The sequence below is a fragment of the Camelus dromedarius genome, unplaced genomic scaffold, assembly GCF_036321535.1.
Source record: "Camelus dromedarius isolate mCamDro1 unplaced genomic scaffold, mCamDro1.pat HAP1_SCAFFOLD_161, whole genome shotgun sequence".
NCBI lineage: Eukaryota > Metazoa > Chordata > Mammalia > Artiodactyla > Camelidae > Camelus > Camelus dromedarius.
In genome coordinates, this window is record NW_026989763.1 from 2105990 (window position 1) to 2128817 (window position 22828).

The window sequence follows — 22828 nt, forward strand, 5'->3', positions numbered from 1 at the left end:
TAAGGGCGCATTTGTCACCAAATATAAGGAGGACCAAACAGGTTCCTCAAAGCAAGGATTTTAACAGGTATCAAACACCAGTGGGTGATGTGCTAACAAAGCAAATATTCCAAAAAATTAGAAAATAAAAAATGACTAGGATAATACATGGATCAAGGCAACTGTTAAGTTTTTGCTCTTTAAAGCGATGGAGACTGTACGGAGGGCAATCTGGATATTTCCAATGCAGGGTGTGCACAGCCCACATTTTCAGACGCAACAACATGCTCACTGGGCAGTACAAGAGAAAAAGAATAAAGAAAAAGGAAAAGAGGAACAAGAGAAAATTAGAAACACACAAGAACAAAAATGATTTTGACAGCATGTACAAGAATTTATGTGAGTGTGTGAGGCCAGGGATGCTGGGACGGTGAGACCCACACTCACCTCCTGCTCCAGGGAAGGCAGGGGCCTGAGGGGAGCGGTGCTGCCGGAGGACCCCAACGTGATCAGCGCCCCTAACCAAAACTCCACCTATATGCGTCTAGGCAGCTTTTGAGCTACAAATTGTGGTCGCATTTCAGGCTGGACAGTTTTACTCACTTCCACCAAGAGTAGCAGGAGAGAATTAGGCTGTTCCTGTACCAAAGCATTGTTTAAAAAATTAATGACTGTGGAATAGTAAAAGAAAAAATTGAGTAAAAGTGACTGGAGGAGAATGTGCTTGACCCGAGCTCACTGGCCACGTTATCTCACTGACGTTAAGATGCTGGCTGAGCCCTTATGGTAGCAAAACAGACAGACCCACCAGGAGGGAGGTTTAATGCGCTGCTGTAATTTGATGCCGAGAGCCATGCCTGGTACACGAGGTTCTGGGTAAACAATGGTGACAGTGTCAACCACTATGGGCTAAGCACACATCCAGCTACTCCGCCAAATCCCAAGGGCAGACTTCAAAAGGCAAAAACAAGTTGGCATTCTCTGGTGGGTCTGCAGAGTCAGAGCCAAGCAGTTGCTGAGCATAAATGTCACCAGTGCCTCCTATGACAAAAGAGGAGGCACTGGCCTGGGGCTGGGGCAGGGCTCTAGGCTTCCACTGCTCACCAATCAATCTGTCCAGGGGGAGAACGTGGTCTCTGCGTATGTTGCACCTATGCACCTACCTTGACTGACGCCTGGGGGCTCAGCAGGTGGTGACATGTGAGGTGAACGGAGCCAGCCTCGGTGTAGCACAGTGCTGGCAGCTATGCCCTCAGCAGTGCCCAGGCTCCTAAACCTGACACCTCATCTCCAAGGAGCAGAAGGGGAGTGCGGGCATGAAGATCACAGGGCCCTGTGAGGACAAGTACAGGCCATGACATGACTTGCCCCTTCCTTAAGCCATAGAGTTATGTCCGGGAGGAACAGAAAATTCATCCAGAGCCCGCTAGGCACCTCACACACGTGGGGGACTCGGGTCCCCTGTGCCTATCACTCACAGGGCTGGTCTGGACATTCTTTTTATCAATTCTCTGGCATCTTCTCCTCCAACTTACCAATAACCAGAAAGTAGAATCTCATCTTAGTTAATTTCAAGAATCACAGAGCACCGCCTCCACAGTGGGCCCGGCAGCCGTGCCAGGTCCTCCGACCGTCACCTGTCAGACCGCCATGAGTACTCTCCAGACTCAAGGCCTGAGGCCGTAGGCCGTGGGCACACAGCTTCCCTCACTCTCCCCAGCAAAGGGGGACCACCTCTCGGCAAAGGCATGTCACCCTCTTCTGCACGAAGGACAGCACTACAGATACACGGGGAAACAGAGCAGATGGTGGGGGTTTAGACAGCCCAGAAGAGCTCGTCTGTAATTCCGAGACAAAGTGGGGCCGTTGACTTAATCACAGGGACAAAGTGAGGATGAACATTTCCCTGCTCTTTCCCATACTCCGTGATACGCCTTTCCCTGCATAAGGAGTTCATTCGGAGATCCCTGGCGGTGATTCTGATGTCCTAACATGGCATGCTGGCTGTCGGGCAGGAAGAGAGGGCCTGAGCCGAACAGGTGCTGGGCCTGGGAGGCAGGAGACACCGGCTCCAGCCCCAGCTCAACCAGCGCCTCGTTCTGCCTCTCGGGATTCAGCATCTCATCTACAAGCAAAGGGATGAGACTATCTAAAGACAGGCTGCCCAACATAAATGAAATGAGAGCCATGTAAAGAAAGTTTCCCAGTTGCCACATTTAAAACGGTAAACAAAGAAACAAACCAACAAACAAAAAACAAATACTAGAAAATGATTTTAAGAACAAATCTTAACCTACTGTATGTAAAATACTATCATTTTGACATGTAATCAATATAGGAAGTGATAAGATAGTTTACATTCTTTTTACTAGACAAGTCTCAGCGTCTGATGTTCATTTGACCTACAGCAAATCTCAGCTCAGAGCAGCCTCCTCCCCAGCTCTCCTAGCATCAGTGGCTGTGGCTACTCTATTGGTCAGCAACTCCAGGGGTCCCACCAGGGTCCTGGCTGAAAAGCTGGAGTAAGTGTCCACAATAACCCTAAAAGGATCTCTCTGAAACAAAGGCGGATTCACTTTTAAATGTCTGTAAAGCGGCGGGCTGCACCTCCCTCCACCCTTGGCTACAATAGAGTCCTCTTCCTTGCTGATCACTTTCTGGATGTAGAGAAGAAACCCGGCACACAGCCAGGGTGGACTGGCCTCCAGGTAAACTTACCTGCTTTCTGTGTCCAGTCCCATGATGTCCTCCTTCTCAAATGGGATGCAGAGAAGGAGGATCTTGTCCCCAGAATTGTCGGATGCACCGTCCAGCCACTTGGACTTGGGCAAGATGAAGAGTGACTCAGTGAAGTCGTCGATCCTCTTCTCCACCACCCTGCAGTCCTCGTAAATTGAAGGCCACTTCGGTGCGCGGCTGCTCGGCCACCTCCCCATGCAGCAGAAAGTCAAAGAGCTGAGAGTCATAGAGCGTGGTGCCATACAGCTCCTCTGCACGTGGAGCTTTTCGAAGCCTTGGCCGAGAGGCATTCAGTAATGATGACAAGGCCCAAGACCTTGCGGTGGGTCTGGAAGTCGCTCCACCCATTCTTGGGCGCATAGTGGTGCCTGTAGTGGATACAGTTTGCCCACTGGGAGCTGCACGGACTGATCTGACTCACCAAGGTGATTCACTTATAGATGCAAAAGAAATTCTCCTCTGAGATGATCCCCACGTGTTCGACCACCACGGGGAAAGTCTGGTGTTCCTCAGCACACTGCACGTAGTCAGGGATGCTCATGCTGCAGGCCCTGACGAGAGGGGAGAGGAGATCGAGGTACATACTGTACTGTGGGCTGCAGGTCCATCTGGGTTGCGATGACCTGGTGTGTACCAACCAGAAGGCAAGGGAAGCTCAAGTAAATCCGGAGGTACAGTTTGTCCTCAGAGTCTTCAAATGGCTACCGTAGCTCGGATCACATTACCCAGCTTTTGGTCTAGGCTTCCTGCCCTGCAGAGAAGGGTCATTTCTTGTTTTCTGTTTCCAAGCACCTACCAAGGCCCTGATGCAAAGTCACTAATGAAAAATGCTGAATAAGGAAGTGAACAAAGGAAGTGCTTTCCCCAACCTCCTTCAGCAGAATATAAAGAAAAGGACTACAGTGGGATCAAAAGATCTGGTTTTCTATCCAATTTATTTGAACTCCTAAGCTTCAGAATAATGGATAAGAAAACTTGCCTTGGGGAGAAGGGTACAGTTCAGTGGTAGAGCACGTGCTTAGCATGTACGAGGTCCTGGGTTCAAACACCAGTACCTCATTTTAAAAAATGAAACAAATAAATAAACCTAATTACCCTCCTGAAAAAATATTTTTTAATTCAAAATTCAAAAAAAAACCTTGCAATTGACACAACATTGTAAACTTGACTATACTTCAATTAAAAAAAAATTTTTGTCTTACATGAAAATATCTGGATTACAGAAGTTTGCAAATGTAAAATGCCTAGGGTACCACCTGCATAAAAAGGGGTGACTGTAAAATTTAGTATCGCTCCTTTATGAGCTATATTTCCTTTGGGGGGGTTATAACTTCTTAGAGCTAATTTTCTCAGATTAAAAAATATAAACATTACCTGATTCTCAGGACTGCTGAAGAATCAGATAACCCTATGAAAGCATCTGACCCACAGAGGTTACTCAATAATATTTGTTGAATGAATGAATAAACCAGCAAAGTGAATGCTGCTCCCTGCCACAGACCATCATAATGGTACTGCCTGGAAATCCCAAGCCCACGTTCCACCCGTCTCGACACTAACCATGTGGGTGACCTGGTCAGGCCTGTGTGATTCTCTAAGCCCCAGTTTAATCGTGAATAAAATTAGGGCAATAAAACAAACCTCAAATTGTTAGAGAGTCAGTAATGAATTGTACCCCAAACTTTCAAGTTGGAACCATTAAGGAAAACTATACAAAGGGTCCATAGGCCCTCTCCATATTATCTCTTACAACTACATGGGAATCTACATTATATCTCAAAATAAAAAGTCTAATTTTTTAAAGAGGCTATTGAGGTTAAATGAGCTCACTGTCTCAAATAAGGAACACAAAGCACAAATAGGACAATGCCCAGCACATGAGATACACTCAGTTAACATTCCCACTCAACCCATTGGTCCCTCCAACTTCAGAGCAAGAGGATGGGTCCTCGTGGCAAGAGGCCACTGCACCTGAAGCTAACAAAACTAATGGTGCCCACTTCCAAGAGCTCCTGTCATCACCCTTGTTCTAATTTTCTATTTGTAATTTTTTTCTTTTTATTAAATAGAAACTCCCAATTGCATAGCCTTCACCTGACTAGACATCATGATGGCAGCCCTTCAAAACCTGACCACAGAGATCATGATGGCAGCCCTTCTTGGTGAAACAATAAAATGAAAATCCATTTCCACAAGACCTCTGTGTAAATCTACTAGGGAACTTAATCCTGGACTGAGGAAGAGGACTGGGGAGGAGGGGGCAATCAGGCGCACAGAAAACTATGGGCCACCTGTCCCACGATGGACTTTAGACTCAACCCTCACCCTCCAGGAAATTCAAAATACACACCGACAGATTGCTATGGACAAGATTTTTTTTTTTTAAACAAATCCCTGAATCCCTAGCAGGTCTTATTTCTACCGAAACACAAATGGATTATGTGTATAATGTTTCACAAAAGCCCTAAAATATTATCACGCCAACTTGACACATCAAGAAAAACTGAGGTAGAGAAGTTTATCACATTGTACATGATTAGAGAGAGGCCACGTCAGACACCGTATTTAAATCCAAGCCACTGCTCCAGTGCTCACACTAGAAAGTGTGACATACTGCACCTTTCCTGCCCTCTCCCTGCAATAAATCTCTGAAGAGTCTTTTCTGTGCCACCTGGAATCACAATCACATCAACTTTCCACAAAGTGCTATGTCACTCCTTGGAGGCTGTATCAAAATCTAAAGGGTTGGGATGGGAGGAGTGATTTGCATTTTCTGTTTCTCAAAGGAAACATGGCTTTAAAAGAAACTGAAAAGCACATATCTAGTCTAAGCCCTCATTGTGCAGAGAAAAAAATGGAGGCTCAGAAGAGATGAGGAAAGGTCCTTATTAATAAATATATCCTCAGTGCAGCACCAAGCCAGCCCTGGGCACTGCTGGGGGAGGATCTGGGAGACCCAGGAGAATGAGTGTTAGAAAAAGGAAAGAGAATAAGCATAAAAGGCCCTGTCTCTACACCACCATACCATGGAATTCCACCAAATTACCAAGTAAGGGTGCAGCCAATATTAAGGTGGGCTAAGCAGGTTATAGAAACCTGGAAGTCTCAACCATATTGGAAATTCCAACATTTACTATGTTTTTTTCCCAGTTCAAGCATCAACTCAGTGGGAACTCTGTACCAGGGACTACACGAGGCCTGGAGTTCTCCCAAATACAGACCTCTATTACCACGTGTACAAACCACATAAAGGCCACCAGAAGAAAAGCACCCACAGATGGAATTACTGAAACTGAAAGCAGCCAACCAGCATATATTACTAAGAAAAATGGTGCTCCTAGAAATGGACTCATGGACATAGAAAGCCAACTGTGGTTAGCAGGCAGGAAAGGGGGGATTAACAGATACACGTTAATAAATATAAAATAAATGACAAGGACCTACTATATAGCACAGGGAACTATATTCAATTTCTTGTAATGAGTTGTACTAAAAACAATCTAAAACATATTTATACACATATGCATATGTTCATAACTGAATCTCTGCTGTACACCTGAAACTAACATTGTAAATTGACTACACTTCAAAAAAATTAATTTAAAAAAATAAGTAAAAATAAAAGCAACGCCATTAAGGAAAAATAAAAGAACACTCTAATCCCCTTAGCTGTAGCTGCTGAATATTTTTAGTTGCAAGCACCAAGTCCACTGGATCACTCCAGCACTGGCTGTCACTCTTTCTGACCATCAGAGAGTCACTTGGCTTCACTGAGGTTAATTTTCTCTTCTGTGAAAGGCTACAGTTGCAACTAATGATGTATAGAATCTCATCATTCACAAGCCCAACAATTAGTGAGGACTTCCCATGGGCCAGGCTCTGGAGAGATGAAAATATAGGGTCCCAGTTATATTCATGAGTAGAAGAAGTTTATGCCATAAAGACATTAATTCTTCCTATTTTGATAGACAGATTCATTGCAATTCTGATTAGAATTCCTCCCAGATTTTTCATGGAATGTAACAAGTTAATTTATGGTCAAGAATAGCCAAGAAACTTCTTTAAAACCACCACTGGGGAGGGGTGGATTGGTCATTCATTTCCACTGGTCTTTCTGATGTGATGAAAACGTTCTGGAATAATAATTGTTGCACAACTGTAAATATGCTAAAAGCTGCTGAATTGTACCATTTAAATGGGTGGACTTCATGGTGTGTGAACAATATCACAATAAAGCTGTTATATGAAAAAATATTTCTTGATAATTATTTTTCCCTCTATACTACTTAGTCTGCCCCACAATTTAAGAAAAACAAAAAACCAAAACAAACCAAACTGTGCCAGGAGCTCTTTAGGACTGCAATGTCCCTGGGTCTCCAAAGCCTCTGGTGGTGATCTTCCTGTTAACACACCAAGCTGGGCTGGGCTAGTTAGGGAATGTAACTGTCTTTTTAAAATCGATGGTCACACTATTCACCCTGGGAGAGGGAAGGAAGGAGGATGACACAGCCTTATGCCTTCAGCTCATTTTTAACTGAACCAAGCCCTGCTTTCAACACTGTAATCCCTCTCACTATAAAAACACATGACACCAACAAGCACCGCCATCATAACACCTGAAAGTGTTCAAGGTACTTACCTGGGGCAGAAACACTGAGGGAGGAGACAGAAGCTCGCTTGGCACTGAGGATCCCTTTTCCGGACTCCACCAGTAGCTGGGCTTTACAGCCGGAGGCTCTCAGCCCAGGGAGCAGTGCAGACGCCACTGAGCTGTTCCTCAGGGAGCGGGAAAGGAAGACCAGGGCAGCCCCGGAGTCGCGGGGCAGGGAAATGGGTGGAAACGCGGGCTGCAGCCCTGCTCGGAGGCCATCCCCAGCCCCAGCCCCAGCTGCCCCGTCCGGGTCCGCAGACCCCGCCCGCCTGGGACGCAGCCCACCCAGTTGTGGGAACGGGCCGGTGGCCGAGGAGAGGAAGCCCGGGAGGAGAGGACTCGCGGGCGAGAGAGGGGAAGGGGACGCCAGCAGCGGACTGAGGGGAGCCCGGCTGGGTGAGAGGCGGCAGGTGCACACCTGGCCCCGGGAAGCTGTGGCACTGGGGCACTGGGGCAGGTGGCGCGGGCAGAGGGGTCTGGCCCGAGCAATTCAGCTGAACACAGGCTGACTCACGCCCTCGTGGTCTGTGACACGCTGACCGCCCTCCCGCAGCCACCTGACCCCTTTCCCGGGAGACCCCACATTGCACTTCCACAGCCAGAGGCACCGGCCCCGGGCAGGAGCTAAAGGCCTGCCGGGCGACAGAGCTGAGAAGCCTTTGGGGCTAATCCCCGGCTCGGAGATGGAGCTTCCAACCCGCGGTCCAGCTGACCCCGACCGCCCATGCGCAGGAGGGCCAGCAATCCGCTCTGGGTTCTGCGAGAGAAGGTGGGGCAGTGAGGGAGGGAAAAGATGGGAGGGGGAGGGGAGGAGGGAAAAAGTGGAGGGAGACAGATGGACAGGAAGAGCAGAGAGAAGGGAGGGATCTGGAAAGGGTAAGGTCCTAGCGGGGATGGAGAGAAAAAGCTTTACCTCTGGTGGCACCCTGAAGAAGGCGGCAGTCCTGCCTCTGTACCCTTCTGTAACACTTCAAGGCCCGCAGCTCAAGTTTTACCTCCCTGATCCAGACCTCCATCCGAAGCTGCTGCAGAACCCCTACGGGTATCACACCTGTTGCCCCCAAGGGGAGCAGGGTTTTCTGTTGGTCTGGGAACCAAGCACCCGCAGGTGTTGTCGCTCAGAACTACCTTGGGAAGAGTACATATTCCCCTTTTACACGCTGGGAAACAGGCAGGCACGATCTTTGCCTTAGCTCCACTGTCCCAGGTGTTGGGCTAGCAGGGAGAGGGGTGGTTCAAGATCAGAGCCCCAGACAGAGCAGACTGCCTGAGTGTTGGTGCATAGTCCCCATCCGTCCTGGGTAAACCACACTCCACCCTAGTGGAAAAATCAAGGGCTCACAGTAGTTCCCTGGGTGTGGGAGAGCTGTCCTCATGTGAAGGAAAAGCCCAGCTGGGCTAACAAGCTAAGTCACAAATCTAAGTGTGATAAGTGTCGGTTTACTGATCTAAATTCTGCTGGGCTAACTCGTAAATCTGAAGTTTAGTGTCAGTTTACTGGGCTAACAAGCTAAGTCGTAAATCGAAGCTCAACAAGTGTCTATTACAAGTTGACAAGCACCAGTGTGCTGATTCCTTCCTTTTTGTTGCTTGAGCCTTATTGGCTAATACACCCTTACTTGTAATTAACCCTTTAAAACTTCATGTGTATGTCTTGGAGGTGGGTGCTCAGAACTTCGGAGCAGAAGCCCCTCTGAGCCCGCCGGCATAATAAATCTGAGTACGCCAACACTCCGAGTGGTGATTGTTCCTTGGCTGGCCTGTTGTTTCCATAACACTCAGTTCCAGTGCCCAGCTTGCTAGGTATATAGGAGTGCTACCAAATCCAAATTCATTCTCTTCAGTGCAGGACAGGCCAATAAGTTGGGAGACCAGGTGTTGGGGCATGGAATAGCAAGTTTCTGTAGACCTAGATGGCAAACTAATGTCCTGGAAAACCATCTCCCCAAGTCAGAATTCACGCTCCTTTCCTACGTGCTTGGTTGTTGCAATCTTCTTGGTGTAGGAATTCCTTCTTGTTAGAATCCTTTGTTCTTGCAGCTATCTGCCTGGGTCAAATCTCTGTAAACCTCTAACAAAACAAAAGTTATTTTCTATTCTGCAATTTCTTATCTTTTTATGAATGAAAATGTGTTAAATATACTTAAAGATCAGAGCCTTCAGAATAGGTTCTCCTGTATATTTCAGGCTCTAAGCAACATTGTTTTACAAGCAAGATGAAGCCTAGGAGACAGAGCATAGGGTTAAAGTCAAAGGAAAAGATCTAATATGGAGTCAGATTTGTTCTGTTCTATTACCCAGGCAGAAGCCTCTTGAGGATTTAAATCCCTTTAAGTCAAAAATAACTAAAACTTTAAAGGAATTTACATACATAGGTGGGAATGGGCAGAGCATATCTGGAAAAGCACCCAAAGGATAGTAAACAGTGGCATCTCCAGGGAGGGCTGAAAGAAGAGAGGATGAGGGAAAACTTCTTTCACTTGTGTATTTTTGTGCTCTGTTTGAAATTTTTTTAACCATTTGCATGTATTTCTTTTTCAGTTAAAAAAATGTGTAATGGAGCAAAGGAGTAACTAGCTCAGCAAATACAGCAGCCATGGAATCACTGAGTCATCACTTTTGATTTAAGCCAGGAAGCATTTATTGACTCACCTATGTGCCCAGTGCTGTTTTAAGACTTCTTTTTATTATTATTATTATTATTATTATTATTATTATTATTACTATTTTTATTATTATTATTATTTTATGAATTAATAACAAGGTATCCCTCATCCCTGCCCATGGCTGGTGGAAAACCAACTGAGTTTTTATTGAGTTGTTTTCCAAGGAGTAGAGATGAGTTATAAACTGAACACATCTTCAGGGCAAAACAGTCGGAGTGGTTTTCCAGCAGGCCAGACAGCTATCAAGGGTTTTCAATAGAGGCCCCCAGAGGCTGAGAGAGAAAGCCTCGAGGACCTTACAAAAAGCTGCCCAAACTGTCTTCTCCATGGCAATACTGAAATAGGAAAGAATAAATCTGACTCCATATTAGATCTGTTCCTTTGACTTTAAAAAAGCCAAGTTAATACTCTCCGGTCTTTTCATGAGTTATGATGTCACAGAGGAGATGGACAGGTCAACAAGGAACCACTCTGCCGTGATCACGGAGCCGGGGAGCGGGATGGGCGGCAACATGTGTGACGCAGTTGTAGCCATGCCCGCGTTTCTAGGCAGGTACCCAAAGTCGCCTCGACAAGATGTCAAACACTTGTGCCCACGTCCTCATCACCTGACATGTATTAAAGAGAAATTGAAATGTATAAAAGGCCAATACCCTTGGTGGGTACACCGTCCAAAGAGCAAAGTCACAGTTTGACAACTGGCCATCTCGGTTCCCTGGGCTTCATTCTTGGAGAACCTTAAAAACCACTCCTCTGTCCTTAAGAAGTGCTGCATATTTGTCCTATCTTTGGCTCAGGGATGGAGCACGTTCAAGTGAACTTTAATGTCTGCACAGATTTGACTGTCTTTCTCCAGGTTCACTTGTCCATTCTAAAGAGGCCTGAGCTAAGTCCATCCTCCGTAAGATCTATTCCCTCCATTGACTGCTCATTGAGCCTGCAATTAAGAGCCAGCAGAACAAGAATGTCCTTAGCTAAAAAGTTCACCCACCCTTCACTGCTTTCTTAATCTCCTCTCCTGGCTAATTGCAACAGACTATCACCTCCCTCCACCAAGCTCCCCAACTATGTCAGTTTGTCTCCCCAAAGAGAAGGTAAGGTCCATAAAAGAGGAGACAACTCCATAGTCACCTCTGAATTCCTAGCATAAAGAAATGTTAAGAAATAGAACTATGATTATGGCTTCTTTCCTATAAAACCTTTCTGGTTATTTGATTGAGACCTTGGAAGACAGGTGTTTGCAGTCAAGTATCTTGATCCTCAAGACTCTGGAGGCCTTTTTCGGAATGGCTGCTCACTGATTCATTCAAACCACAGCTTCTCATTCCAGGAGTAGCTGTGATTCTCTGCCAGGAGTTTGTGGTTACTCTCATGCCAGAAGAGCTTTAAACTATATCCTTACTTTGGATTTGTTATTTTTCCCCTCTTCCAAAAAAATTGACTTTCCTTAATGTCTTACCTTGAGGAATTTTTTTCATAGTTAACCCTTTAGTAAACCATGCTACTCGGGATGGGCTTGGCTTTACATATGATCAGTCATCCAACTCCCAGTGTGAGAGGACTCGGGCTCACCTCCTACCCTCCAGTCAAGGCAACTGAAACTCAGTACAGGAGCCAACAGGCACCCCAGGGCTTCTAAGGCTTGCGTATCACCCAGAATCCCTGCTTTCTGGTTTGTCTTGGCTTCTGAGGATTTCCCCTCACTTTCTTCACAATTAGCTGTGCAGCTTGAAAGATGAAGAAGGAAGGTTTTATTTCTTAATCAGCATTTTAAGAAACTTGTGTAATGAAGGTTTTCACGAGTTTCTAGAACCCTCCGTTGCCGAGACAGAAAACACACTAGATATTTTCTAAGTTTAGCTATCATGTGTATTTTTTCTTTTCTTTTGTTTTCTTAACTGCAAATAGACATTTTTTAATTAAAAAAAATAAGGCCCCAAATAGGATAGAGACTTGAAGGGGCATACAAAATTAAAGGGCAAAGACAGAAAAATGATAAATACTCTACAAGGTTAATATAATACTTACACTATGGATCAGATCAGCAATTCTCAGTAACAGCTAATTGAAATATGTCCATGAGGTAAAACGTCTCTCCTGTCAGGAGATGGCTAACAGAAAATAGAATTAAAACAACAAACTAAAATTCTAAGTCTGGCGAGGTACAGAATTCTACCAGCTAAATGTGTCTTCTTCTGGAAAAGAGGGAGGCTCACCAGCTCTTTACTGTGGAGCCTGAGCCCAGGGGATGGCGGTGAAATGAGCTCTGTAAGTACCCAATAGCAAACTTGTGATGAATAAAGAGATGTGAGCTTTGATGACAGAGATGATACTACTATTCACTTGTCCTGTAAAGTATGTCTTCACGTTCAGTGATCAATACCTCGGCGTCCTCAGGGATTAAGATTATAGGAAAATTCACACCCCGGTCCCAGACCTCCTCTTTGAGCTCATGACAATGCACTTAGATGTCTCAAAGGCAACTCGAGCTCCACCTGCAAAGAGCTGACTTCACGGTCCTCCTCCCATAGCCGTCCTACCCAGGGCCCCTGGTCGGGGGGCAAGGTCTCCCTGCCTCCCCCAGCTCAGGCCCATCACTCACAGATGTGACTGGACCCCACCTTCAGGGCCAAGATTTCCTCAGTCACCGAGTCCCACCACCCACAACTGACCTACCAGGTACTCACTGGCACTCACTCAGCACTGACTGTGTGCTGGGGACCACGCTGCACACTGTGCACACGTTATCTCACTGGATCGCCACAGCAGTCCTGGGAGGTCGGTACATCACTTCTTCAATTGATTAGATAAATTGTTTACTTCCTTGAGTGCATCATCCAAAGTGACACAGCTACTCAGCCACAAAACTGGGACTGAAAACCACTTGAAAATTCTACACTCCTACACCTGGCAGCCACCATAATCTGACTCATCACATCACCTCCTGCAGAGCCTTCTAAATGTTTCTAAGCATTCTACAAGACAAAAGTGATCTACGAGAGCACCCCACTCCCCTACTAAAAATCTGTCAATGACGGTCCACTGCCCTTAGGAGAAAGCCCCACCGGGCCTGAGCACAGCCCAATGGCCCGGCATCCGCGTTCCCTGCGCGGCCTCGCCGCCTCACCCACCACACAGATCTACACGTGCCGTGTCCAGGACAGGGATGCTGACTCCGTACAACCCGGGGCTCGTCTCATTCAAACAATGATCACCTTCTTCAGTGTTCACCCTCTTCACTGCTGACGGTCAGAAAAATATTTTCTCAGGATGAATCAATATCTTTTTCCTTACAACTTCCTGTCATTGATAATGAGCTCCATCCAAAATACAGAAGACCTAATTCTCAGTCTCCTTATCTGTAAAGTGAGAATAACAAGGAAATATATGAAGTTTTAAGTGAAATAATATACATGTGAGGCTGAGGGACAATTCCCAACATACAGTAAGCACTCAATATGTGCTTACTTAATATTAATAGGAATATATCGCATTCCAGCAACATTAACTCAATGTTTTATGGCTTTGTCCAACAGACTACAGACAAACATTTGGACGAACACCTTTGAGCAGATCAGCCCAAGCGTGATGGGAGAGGTAAGCACTGACTCCAGTTACAGCTGCAGCCAACCAGCACTACGGGGCTGGGGCAGTTTGCTCAAACTCTTACATGTTGCTTGAGAATTTAGTTGTCATTAATGAATAAAGACAGGTGTTCTTTAGTCAAAATTCCTGAAACATGTATCTTCAAAGATTGATGCAAATTTGATTTCAAGTACAACACTCTCACTAGAAATTATTTGAAAATGATAGTCTTAGCTCCTCTGCACATCAAAAGGGCATGATCTTAATGTATCTGACTACACCAAAAGTGTTGTTTAAAGGAATTTAAGATGAAGCCATCCTAAATAAGCTCTCAGTATCATCTTCACAAAGCCCCACCCAAGGGTCTCATTTCTCACTTCCACATAGGTGTTCAGGTAGCTTAACCTGGGTCTTGGTTTCTTATAACACGGGGGTGGGAAGAGTTGTGGATAGATTTATGTAGCAAATATAAACCTAGAGTATTTGCTGTGTAGAAATCCTAGAAATAAACAAATTAATATATAGTCTTACCCTCAAGAAGCTCAACCTTTCCATTTACAACAGCATTAAAAATAAAATGAGAGATACATTTAACAAAAATTTACAAGATTTGTACATTGAATATTTTGATGTATCACCGAAATAATACTTAAAAGATCTACATATATGGAACACATCCCATGTTCATGGAATGGTAGACAATATTGTTAAAAATGTTAAGAATCCCCAAAGTGAGTTACAAATTCAGTGGAATCCTTATCAATATTCCAGCTGACTTCTTTGCAAAAATTGAAAAAGTGATCCCAAAATTCATATGGAAGTGCAAGGGGCCCAGGTCAGCCAAAACAATCTTGAAAAAGCAGAGCAAAGTTGGAGGACTCACTTTAAAGGGTACTAAAAAGCTATAGTACTAAGTCAGAATGGTACTGGCATAAGTTTGGATAAATAAATCTATCAGACATAATAAAAACCCAGGGGGAAAAACTTACATTTACAGTCAGTTTTCCACAAGGGTGTCAACAACACTCCATTGAAAGAATAGTCTATTCAACAAATGGTGCAGGGAGTGCTGAGTATCTGCAGGCAAAAGAATGAATCTGGAATCTGGACCCCCATATTTTAAATAAATAAAAATTAATTCAAAATTGATCACAGACAGAAACGTAATAACTAAACCTATAAACTTTCTAAAAGAAGACACAGTATAAATCTTTGTGGTCCTAGGATAGGCTTTGGTTTCCTACATACAATACGAAGAGCACAAGTGATAGAAGATAAAAGCAGATAAACTGGACTTCATCAAATTTAAAACCTTTTTGTTACAAATTACATCATCAAGAAAGTGAAATGACAGGGGAAGGGGGTATATCAAGTGACAGAGTGCATGCTTAGCAAGAAAAATAAAATAAATCAATACATCTAATTACCTCCCCTGTAAAGAAATTGTTTTAATGGTTAAAAAAACTAAAGTGAAAGGACAATCTGCAGAATAGGAGAAAAATTTTGCCAAGCATGTATCTAAGAAGAGACTAGTATTCAGGGTATATAAAAAATGCTTACAACTGAACAATACAAAGAAAATCGACCCAATGTTTAAATTTGCCAAGGATTTAAATAAATACACAAATGGCCGATAAGCACATGAAAAGAAGCTCAGCATCACTAGCCAAATCGAAATCAAAATGAGTTCTCATTTTACACCCACTAGGACGGTTTTAATCAAAACATCGACAATAACAAGTGTCGTTGAGGAGGCAGAGATACCTCATTTGCGGCCAGTGGAAAGGGACAATGGTGCAGCTTCTTTGGAGAAGTCTGGTGTTTCTTCAAAAGGTTAGAGTTATATGGCTCAGCAATTCCACTCCTACATGTAGAGTCATCCCTCAGTATCCTTGGTTCCTGAAACCAACCCCCCACCCTGGATACCATAATCAAAGGATGTTTGAGTCCCTTTACAATCAGCCATCTGGATCCATGAAGTGGAAACTACAGATATGGCGGGCCAACTGTACAGCCAACAGAATGAAAACATATTCTCACAAAAACTTGCACATCAATATTCATGGCAGTATCATTCAGAGTAGACAAAGGTTACAAACAATATCCATCCATCAATGAATGGATAAACAAAATTACCAAGAATAGGCCCACAAACTTTTGGTCATTGAATCTTTGACAAAGGAGGTGAGAACATACAATGGAGTAAAGACAGCCTCTTCAGCAAATGGTGTAGGGATAACTGGACAGCTGCATGTAAATGAATGAAGTTAGACTACTCCCTCACAGCATACACAAAAATAAATTCAAAATGGCTTAAAGACTTAAACATGTAGACAAGACACTATAAACCTCTTAGAAGAAAACATAGGCAAAATATCTGACATACATCTCAGCAATGTTCTCCTAGAGCAGTCTACTGAAGCAATAGAAATACAAGCAAAAATATACAAGTGGGATGTAATTAAACTTACAAGGTTTTGCACAGCAAAGGAAACAGTAAGCAAAACTAAAAGACAAACTATGGAATGGGAGAAAATAGTTGCAATAAATGAGACTGACAAGGGCTTAATTCCCAGAATATATAACACCTTTTACACTTGATAAGAAAGAAAAACAAACAATTCAATTCAAAAATGGGCAGAAGGCCTAAAGAAGCTTTTCTCCAATGAAGACATACAAATGGCCAATAGGCACATGAAAAAATGCTCAATATCATTATCAGAGAAATGCAAATCAAAACTGCAATCAAATATCACATCTCACCAGTCAGAATAGCCATCATTCAGAAGTTCACAAACAATAAATGCTGGAGAGGCTGTGGAGAATAGGGAACCCTCCTACACTGTGGTTGCAGTTTGGTGGAGCCATTGTGGAAACCAGTACAGAGGTTCCTCAAAAGACAAAACATTGACCTCCCATAAGACCCAGCAATCCCACCCCTGGGCATATATCCAGAAGGAACCATAATTCAAAATGTTACCTACACCCCAATATTCAGAGCAGCACTATTTACAATAGCAAGACATGGAAACAACCTAAATGTCCACTGACAGATGACTGGATAAAGAGGTTGTAGTATATTTGTACAATAGACTACAATTCAGCCATAAAAAAATAATAAAATAATGCCATTTGTAGAAACATGAATGGACGTGGAGAATGTCATTCTAAGTGAAGTAAGCCAGAAAGAGAAAGAAAAATACCATATGAGATCGCTCACATGTGGAATCTAAAAAAACAAACAAACAAAAAGATAAACTTATCTACAGAACAGAAACAGACACACAGACATAGAAACCAAACTATGGTTACCAGAGGGGAGAGGGTGTGGGAAGAAATAAATTGGGAGTTCAAGATTTGCACATACTGAGTATGTATAGAGTAAACAGCAAGTTTATACTGTATAGCACAGGAGAATATATTTAATAACTTATAGTAACTTATGTTGAAAAAGAATATGAAAATGAATACATGTATGTTCCTATATAAATGAAGTGTTGTGCTGTACACAAGAAACTGATGCAAAATTATAAACTGACGCAACATTATAAACTGACTAGAATTCAATGAAAATATTTTTAAATAGAGAAAAAACGGAAAAAAAAAGAAAAAAGATATTATAAAACCAAAAGAATAAAGTACTGACTGAGGCTACAACATGGATGAACCTTGAAAGTTTATACTAAAATAAGCCAGACACAAAAGGGCAAACAGTGCCCTTTTAGGTGAACTGTATCTAAGCCTTTATTGTACTATTCCAGTAAATTTTCTGGAAATTTGAACTCTCAAAATCAAAATAAAATGTATTATTCATTAAAAACCTAAAATGATTCCTCACAGGAGTGCTTTAATTATTAAATGCAGAAATGCATGTAAAGCTCCTGGAACAACACTTTGCACGTCCACACACAGTCACTGCTGTCACTGCCACTCAGAGGGTGGTGCCAGCGCTGATGAGGGCTGCCTCCAGTTGCTCCCCTGCAGACAGGAGTGAGGGCCTGGGCTCTGACAGGAAGGGTGACCGGGAACATGGGTTAGACAGAGCCACGCCCCAGACTTTGTATTACGCAACTTTCTTATACAAACTGCTCCATGTAACATAAACACGCTACAGGGATGTATCTTATGACACAGGGAATATAGCCAATGTTTTACAATAACTATAAATGGAGCATAACAATAAAAATTGTGCAACTATTGTACACCTGAAACTTATATCATATTGTAAATCAGCTATACTTTTATAAAATGTTAAAAAATAATTTTAAAATGTTATCACTTCAGTATTCAATTCGGTTTTTAAGTAACTAATAAACAGCTTAGAATGTATAAAACATTTAAGTGTGATAAGTTTGTTTACATATTTATTTACTTTCAGCCTCCTGCTAAAAGAGAAATTAAACAATTTTTAACACAGCTTAACAACCATAACAACAAAAAGACAAAAGTTAGAGTGAAAAGAAAATGGAGATTCAATACTTAACTGAAACCAGGGGGAAGTAAACTCATAAAAACGAATGCCATGAAGTCAGGGTAAGTGTTAAAGGCCGACTAGAAATTCAGCCGTAAGATTCTTGGCAGCTAAAGCAAAATGTAAAAGATGATGGGGCGGGTGATAGAGCTCAGTGGTAGAGCGTGTTCTTAGCGTGCACGGGGTCCCGGGTTAAACCGCCAGGGCCTCCTCTAACAGATAAATACACCTAATTACCTACCCCCCCAAAAGAGCCCCAATGAAAAGAAAAAGAGAAATTTCTTTCCTAAGAAAACCTGATGTTAAATTTAGATTAAATACTTGAAAAAAAAAGAAAGAAAAATAGAAAAAGATGAGTGACACAAGCGATAATGCCCGTGAGATAAATCTGCGGTGGCTGCTGGCACGTCCCCATGTCCCACGTGGGAAAATCTGAAACATCCTTCTCACCACTCAGAGTCATCCTCAGCCCACATCACCCCTCTCCCTGTTAAATGCAGGAGCACAGGCAGGGCCCGGCCTTTGCTCTCTCTGTGTCAACACAGTGAGACAGGATGGAAGGGGCCAGAGCACAGCCATTCAATGAAGGCCACAGCAATTAACATCAAAATGGTGAAGGATTCAACCCCCAGTAGGCCTTGAGGCTCAGGATGAAGAGATTTTACTTCTAGCAGATCTTGAGCTTCATTATACACCCGTTGTAATAGTAACATGGTGAATAACATGCCCCAAGGCACCATGGCCATCCCAAGGCTAGCCACAAAAGGTCAAACGGTGGGAAATGGCCAACTCCCTGGGAATCCCAGCCCCTTGCCCTTAGGCTGCTCCTTCTAATTATTAGCATATAAAACAACCAAGCCCATGAAAACCAGCAACACAGCGCCACCTTGCGGTCATCACTCTCTCTCCCTCTTCGGAGAAGGCCCACACTTTGTCTGTGGAGTGTGTACCTACTTTTAATCTGAGCACCCAACCCCCACACCTCGTGGCATTTCTCCTGCCTTTCAATGTGTCTCTGTGAATAAATCTATCTTTACTCAACAGTGGCTTGCTCTTGAAACCTTTCCTGCATGAAGCCAAGGACCCACGTCTGGTGGGGCACATTCCAGGGGCTCAACCAAAGCCTGGGACACAGCCCTTCCCATGCCCCACTTATGTTTTCTTGTATCAACAGGACTGGGATGTGAAGGGAGTTCTGAGGCCCCAGCTAAGGGACAGAAGTAGCCCCCAGGACCAAAATGGCGGGCAGCCCCTCCCCCAGCAGGGGCCCTGAGGTCAGCCCGGTTCTCTGTGGTTCTCTGTTGTGCTGACTCCCCAGCCAGAGAGCGTTCTCCTAGGCCTGTCCCCACAAAACCCTTCTCTCCAAAATGCAAGCACATCATTTCACAGTCCTCTTATTCAACCAGGAAATTTTCAGCCCACTTTTTCCTTCCCTAGTAAAGAATCTATCTGTCCTCCCTCCCATCCCACCACTTCTTTCTTTCTGAGAACTCTGTACTCCCCATACACCATCCTGAACGCAGGTGCCTTGCTGGCTGGGACCGAGATGTTTCAGTCTCACACAGCCTGCATCCTTTCACTTTCCCCTTTCTACCTTAAAAAGCCTTTCCTGAGTCTCCCACCCCTCTGATTCTGAACTTCACAAAGTGGTGAGGTTGCATGCAGTCACTGTGTGCAAACCTCCCAGGTTTTGACTAGGTTTCCTTCACAAGATCTTCATTTAGGAGCTTCATCAAGAAGTTTAAAGAGTCTTTTCTTACATCGGAGTGGAGGAGCCTGCATAAAATTTAAATGGCCTTGAAGAGAGAGTTAACCAGGGACAGAGAGGTCATAGGTCTTAGTCAACAGTGTCAAGAGGCAAAATGTTCTTCGAAGGCTCAGCGTGGCTTCTGAACACGGAGTCGGGAGGGAGGAGGTGCCAGGCGGTGAGTGGGATGAGTGACACTGGGTACGCTACCCCAGCTGGGGAAGTATTGGATTTTGTTCTAGTTTTCCAAAGAATTTCTTACCACCTTTTCTCTTATTGTTACATACCATTTCCTACGGATTAAGAAAATCAATGTCAGTCATTTGGGCCACTTGGTAGAAGCTACACGATGCCATTCACAGGGCTGGGATGTAACAGCCACACCAGTCTAGGTTGAAAGACCAGTGGGGGTATTTCCAAGGTAATCACGGGCATGCAGCAAACTCCCCAGCTTCAATTACCTCATCTCAAAAGTGGGGCCAATAAAACTACCAAGCAAAGTGCGTGATGATTATGGCCGACATCTGTTTACTAGGTAAGTGCCCGTGACAGCTGACACTGGATTAGGAATGAATATGATCAACGAGGCACAGTCAGCCTGGTTACATGCACCCTGCCTTCATGCCTTGGTGCAGGAGCGGAGTTTGTTTAGCTGAAATGAACGCCCCCAGAGCAGCCCCGAAGGGAAAGCTCCCAGCTCTGCACGGCGAGGCGTGTTCCTTTCCTTCTCTGAGCTGATAACAGTTTACAGTCGTCTGTTTTTACATTTATCCCTTTAGTACCTGCCTCCCCTCCGGAGTTTTTGCTTAAGCAGAACAGGTCCAGGTTTGTGTTGCTGCCTGCCGGATATTCTGGGCTGGGAGACAGGCGACTCCACGTCTGGCTCTGGTGCTGAACGGAGAGGGCAGAAAGCCCAGGGGCCCATGCTGAACAGAGGCCCCTGCACCCAAAATTATGGTCTGACTTTGGGCAAATTACACCGTCTTCTTTACCCTAAGATTCCTCATCTGTTCATGAAAATAACTGCCCATGGCATGTAGAGTTTCAAGGATTAAAGGAAATCACCAAATTCACAACCTATTCAAGGGGCTACCAGTACGTCCTCAACAGGCACATGCTACCTTTACGGCTGTAACACACGCTAAGCGGGGCGGAAGGACAAAGTGAACACTGCTAAGTGCCTGTTAAGTGTTTCATGTGTGTTATAATACTGTTTAAAACTTACAACAAACCCAGGAAGAAACGAATATTATAATGCATATTTCACAGATTCACCAACAGTTTAATGGAGGTTACACTCTAGTCCAAGGTCCTTTGGTGAGGAAATGGCGATTTAAACCTGAATCTGAGCCCAGGCCTGGGCTACACCTCTCTCCAATCCACCTCACCACTTGCCTATGAAATCCACCTGTCCAATACACGTTTGCACAGGTCAGCTCTTAAATGCAAAGTGTGCCACCGTTTGTCAATGTTTGTTAATTACCATAAAGTGCTCTCAGAAACCGCTACAGAAAAGACAGGTTGACCCACATCCCTGCCAACAAAGAAGAGATATTCTGCCTTGCGTTCTCCTGTAATGTGCAGAAACCCTTCCCTACACCACCAAATTCAAATGTATGCTTCCTCCATGTTTATGTTTGCACACGGCTTATTAAAGTAGAAAGTACCTGCAGTAATTCCATCTCGTTTCCTTTGCAAGTTTCCAGATTATCCACAATCAGTCTGTGAATGAAAATACTACAATGTGAATTAAAATACTACAACCATGTCAGTAAACAAAGAATGCTGAAACCAAGTCATCAAGGCTGCCGCCACCCCCCAGTGCGGACAGACCTGAAGCCCAGCCTCTACAGCCACTCACAATGCTGCCCTCTGAACAGACTGAGAATAAGAAGACAGGATAATTGCCCTAGATAGCTAGGTGCTTGTCTAAAGAATGAATCCAGTGAGGTCAAATGATACATACAAAGGCACTAAATTCTTTAACTTGAGATGCCTGGATTTCTTTAGATAACAAGCAATCTTTTATTGTTCCAACTCCCTGGTCTTTGTTGTAAAGTTCCTATATAATCCTAGATCCTCCCCTACTTCTTGGGAGCAGTCCCTCAGACAGATTTGAAGGCTGTCATCCCGCCTCGAGTCCTCCCGCCTAATAAAGTGTAACTCTAAACTTTCAGGCTACACATTTCTTTCAGTCGACAAGTCCCAGAATAGACACAACTCATCAATTCTGTAATGGAACACACTGGATCAGGAACCAAAAGCGTGTTCTAGTCCAGAAAAACTACGGGTCCCTCTTTCATTCTGTCATTATACAATCCCACCAGAACTCATTAATTTGCTGTCTGCTCATCTGGCAACCAAACTCAGAGAAGAGTCAACTCAGCAGAGTGCTCTACTCGGGAGAACACCCCGCAGCAGCACTGCAGGCTACCTGCCCTCCCGCACGCTCTGCCGACCCCTAGTGTCCTCCGTGGAGACCAGGCCAACAGAGGTGTTCCCAACAGCTGCAAAGTCCCACAGATTAAATAAAAGCATTATATTTTCTACGATATGTTATGTATATTACCATCTCTGAAAACAGCTTTGCCAGAAGCCCAAATTTTCCACATTAATCTGCATAGGCAATTCTGGCCCCCAAGGGAAAACAAGTCTTATGACGATGCTAAGGCCTCCAAAGTCCTCTCCAGGACCATCAACCAAACTGCCTGCAGGCCTGCAGCTGCAGGCGGCTACATGTCTGTTTTTAAAGCAACCCCTTCCTGCCCTCGGGCGCTACAAAGTCCCTCTATGCCCTCCCATCTCAGGGTAAGAGCAGCCACTGCAGAAACTTGCAGGGCAGCACTGACAGGACTGGACACAGAGGATCAGAGCTAAACTAAGCCTTCTGATGACACGAGCTTGTCACTGTGTCATTTTACAGATGAAGGTATATATAGAGAGTTGGGGTGATCTTGCTCAAAGTCACACAGCTAATAAGTGGCAAAGTC

General features: G+C 44.3%; 1 long non-coding RNA gene across 4 annotated transcripts in view; it reads right to left on the reverse strand.

The window, feature by feature from the left end:
* Positions 1-22828, reverse strand: part of LOC135320591 (uncharacterized) — a 120283-nt gene that overhangs the window by 56186 nt on the left and 41269 nt on the right. For 3 of the 4 annotated variants that reach the window (XR_010379794.1, XR_010379795.1, XR_010379793.1), the window contains one exon: positions 2698-3469. The exons of the other annotated variant lie outside the window; for it this stretch is intronic. This is a non-coding gene — a long non-coding RNA (uncharacterized LOC135320591). The remainder of the gene's footprint in view (positions 1-2697; positions 3470-22828) is intronic. 4 annotated transcript variants of the gene reach the window in all.